This window comes from Chaetura pelagica, unplaced genomic scaffold, assembly GCF_000747805.2.
Source record: "Chaetura pelagica isolate M959 unplaced genomic scaffold, ChaPel_1.0 scaffold222, whole genome shotgun sequence".
Lineage (NCBI taxonomy): Eukaryota > Metazoa > Chordata > Aves > Apodiformes > Apodidae > Chaetura > Chaetura pelagica.
The window spans coordinates 3235365-3240141 of NW_009952711.1; positions in this window are offsets into that span (position 1 = coordinate 3235365).

The window sequence follows — 4777 nt, forward strand, 5'->3', positions numbered from 1 at the left end:
GAAAGGATGGTTGATTCTCTGACTTTTAAGTCATGCATAACCATTTTGTAAAGAAAAACACAGTATATACCACCTTTGAGAAAGGAATTTCAGTATGCAGCTATGAAATACTAGTTAAAGTAGAGGAGAGTATAAAAGAAATATCACAGAATCTTTCAACAATTAAAAAGTCTCATTTTAAACAATAGCACTGGGTGAAATTTAAAGATATCAGACAAGATATCAAGCCTTAAATGAAAAGCAGAAATATTAATGATTGATGCTTTTTAAGTGATACATAGGGAAGGAATTTAAAACCAGTATTTCATACAAGTTTTATTTTGGAAAATGTAAACGTCACTAACCATGCATACAAGTTAAGACCATATTTTACAATTGTTAATTTTCTTCCTTTTTTCCTTTTTTTTCCTTTTATAATTGTTGTTGCATAGGACATTATCACAATATATAATCTATGCAATACAAAGTACGTAAAAAGTTACAGCAGAGCAAGAATAGATCAACATATAGCTGTACAACTGTAATACTTCAATGTAGTGATTCAACAACAAGTTGAAAAGTGATCCATGGAAGTGTTCATGTGCTGCTGATAAACTTGTACAAGTGAAGATGACACCAGTAAAATTACAGTTCACCAAAGCTGGAAGTATATATGTAAACACATGCACACTTACTGGCACATATATTCTTTGTCGCCCACACAAACGTATGCAGGCACACACACACACACGTCTCCCAGAATGCATATATACATAAGTAACTGCAGCTGTAACCAGAGATGAAACTCAACCACAAATCTCAAACAAATAGGTTCAAACTTCCCAAACACAATGGTATTTGGATCTCGAATTTTGGTTCAGAGCCATCACTAGTTATAATGAAATGGATACCCATTTTTGCTCTGTAGACATCCCTTCGTTATTCAGTGTGTACACACTGCTGTGTATTTATGTATTGCACACATGTACTATACAATATACACATATTTATATGTGCATTTGCTTATATAAATCCATATATATAAATACTTATATATATAAAACCTATACCAGTGGATGGATTTTTGCATTCTATATTCTGTCTTATGGGGTAAACAAGTGTAATTTGGTTACTTCCTTCTGCCTAAGGCTATAGCTTTATCCCCAAAGAGTTAAAAATGCAAATGTTAATCATACCATTCACTGACATGGAGTATATATTAGCACCCAATGCACAAACAGATGGTGTGATGGAGTAAAAGAGCACCTGAAAGTCAGTTTGTAGGCATCACCTGATGAAATTAGTATATCAAATGGTAAGGTAGCTTTAAGTATGCAGAGTTAATTTTCCTTATTCTTTCTCCACAAACCATGTTCCCCAAAACAACAATGCACTTCACACAGTACAAATTCTAGAACTCATGGCAAACAACTGAAGAAAAGCAGTTGTGAATGTGAATATCTAGAAACAAGTAAGCTTCTCACACAGCCTGGCTGCATGAAACACAGAAAGCACTGAAGGTCTGGATAGAAGGTAGTGAGGTTTTGAAGGTGTACAGAGGCTCTCACAGCTGAAAGTTATTGCAAGGGTTAATGCAGTAAAGAGGGCAGGATACATACAGGAATTAGGTGTTAGCATCAAACAGAGGCTTCTGACAACTTGTTATAAATATATACCTTTGTAGTTATGTAAACAGATACTATGCATATATTACAAGAGCAAGGAACAACTGATTTGCAGATATAAACAATTCTCACAATAAAATCTAGCTGCCAGGGTTTTACCAGGCCTGCTTTCTAAGAAACAGGACAAAAACTGAATTCATGTGGCCATTAATGCACTTCAGGGCTTTGCACAGGGTAAGGTTAATGGAAGGGGTGAATGAGTTTCCAAGAGAATCTTTAGTTTCAGTTGAGTGGTGGTAGTGAAGTGGTGATTTTAATTTGCACCCATTTCCTATAGCAAGGCAGTTAAACTCGGCTCTTACAGAGGAAGCCAGAATCATGGCTGGAGGAAAACAAACTTTCAGGGCTTTCTTAATAAAAATAAACCTGTTACTGTCTTGTGAAATTAAAAGAAAGAAAAAGTAGGGCAATTTTGTAGTTTGTGGGGATTCACTTTGACAGATTGAATGTGGAAAGCAGGAGGCAGGAGTGATCCACACTCCAAGTGGAGGACTGTGAGGATCCACATTCTCCAAGTGTGTGATGTTTGTTGCTCTGCCAGGAGATTGGTTTAGGTTACTCCACTGGGTAAAAATTGAACTTAGACCATGAAGACTATGATTTTTGCTGATGCCATGTTCTCCTTTTGATTTGGGGATTTTTTTTCCTCCATATCCTTCTATTAAGGTACAATGCTAATGAGAAATGTGTTGATGACTTGTTTTGAAGTATGTGCACAAGACACAGCTGACCTGTAGAATTCCTTTAGCTAGATACCTTAAATGCCTTTATACTAACTGCAACACAAGAACACTTAGCAGTCACAGAAATTATTGGAATGTGAATTCCTGTTGCCTGAATTATTTCAAGTTGTTAAAATTGTGTATTTCAGTAGATTGAGATTTATTTTTTTTTTAAATTAAAAATAGAAAAGAGAAAACCCATGGAGGGGAGGAAAACAGATATGGCTTTCCCCTAACTCACAGTGGTTAGGCAACTCATCACACAAACTCCACAATATTTGTCATCTTGTAAAAAAAATCTTAGAATGTTCTTTTATTTTCTGTGAAATAAAACTAGAATTTTGCCATGCGTGACTTCCAATTCAAAAGGGTAGAATTGTGATGTTATAGAGGTGAAATCTGAAGCAAATAAACATGAAAAAAAATATGGAAATATCTGCACTTAGACTTGTCTTTAAGTATTTATCGATACAACTAATAGAATGCTTAGTATTCGGAATAATATGAAAGTACCTATGAAACTACTTGGAAATCTATATTCGCCTCTCACAGTTAATATACAGTACAATAAAAACTTGGAAAATTGGATCAATGCAAAGCAGCAAGTAGGATAAAGGTTCATGTGGAATTTGGAGGCATTCATGTGATATCAAACAACAGGTTTGGCATAGGGAGTTTCTTTTCACCATGCTACACTTAACTGCATTTTTACCCCACAGTAAAAACAAGAAAACCCCCAAAATTCCAGAATCAAAAGGACCTGAATTTATGATATGCACCATCAGACCCAGCCAAACCAAGGAAAGTGTATTTGCTGCCAGTGAGGTCTCCAGTACATCACAATGCTCCTGGTCTTCTGCTGTATTTTCTACCATATAAAACATTAAAATCTACCTCCTAGTGCTCTGCCTAATGTCAAACATTTGAAAGCTATTGAAACTAGCCAAGATTCCCTTTTTGTCATTTGCCAGTTATTCAGAAGTGAGAGCACCTTACCTTATGCTGGTATGTATATTTTTGAGGAATTGGTAGTAATGATGAGCTAAAATTTCATTTTATTTTAAAACTTTAAAATGCATATTTTATTTTTCCAGTCAGAAGATACCTTATGAATTTAGCTTCCTTTTATCAGTGACCACAATTGTGATGCAAGAGGACACAGAAACTGCATCTTAGCCGAATTGTCTTGCTAAGATACAGCTGTACAGTAGGTAAGTACCTTGATAAAAGTTTTGATGGTCATTGGTTCAGCTGTGCTATTTTCATAGTTCATAAAACTTTAAAAAAAGGAAAAAAGAATAAAGAAAATTGCTCAAGTCAGTGTGGCTTGATTTGAATGTCCTGTTGGTCCCATACTGAACAGGCAGTGCAGAGAGCTTAAAAACTTGGAGAGGGTGATGACAGAATGCCTCCGAGATTCCATGCAATAAAATGCTACCCAGTGTAAATATGTTTCCTCGTAATTTAGGTTATTTACTTAAGGCATCTTGTTTAGAATTTTTTCTCAGAATTTTATCTAGTATGAAATAAACAAACAAACCAGGTTTCTCAACCTTACAGAGATTTTTGCAGTACGAAGTTGGTTTTGGAGCATCTTCAGCACGAAGTGAAAAGACAGGTGGCTACCAGAAGCAGAGGGCAGCTTGAAGAAAGGCAAGACTTCTGTTTAGACACTCCCCAAAGCAGGTATATAATCAGGAAAACAAACAGTAAAATAGTCTGGTACTACATTCCAGTACTGGTTGGGTTTTTGTATTGTTTGGTTTTTATTTTTTCTCCCCAGTGTGTGAAAGAACCTAACAAAAAGCTTCTGAGTGCAAATATATTTACAGAGTAAGGCTGTGGTTAGGGTGTGTCTTCATTGTAATTATTGTGTAACATAAATATCCATCCCTGAGAAAGGAGAAGGGGGACATACATAATCCAACACAATTGATTTGTAAGTGAATGCTCATGTTGTACAATCAGGTCTTACAAAACGGCTTTGACACCTGAGGTGAATTGTGGGGTTTTTTTCTTTTGTTGTTTTTGGGTGTTTTGTTTTTTTTTTATTTTCTCATTTTCTTAAAAGAATAATCGAGGATCTGTAAATGGCTGCAAAATGCATGAAATATTGAGACAGCAGGAGTTACTAAGCGGAACATAAGTCTGGCTGTCTATGAGGTTAGAATAGCCACTTGTGTGGCTGGGTAAAGAAAATTTGACTGGAAATTGCAGTGGGAGGCAGCTATTTACTGATTATTTTTTTTTCTTTTTTTCTTTTTTCTTTTTTTTCCCAAAGGGAGGGATGGGAAAAACGGGAAACAAGAGTGTTTTTTAAATGTGTGCAACACAAACAAAACTCCACGTTAGGCATGAGAGGCAAAGTGCTGACATCCAGTGCAGGCAGGT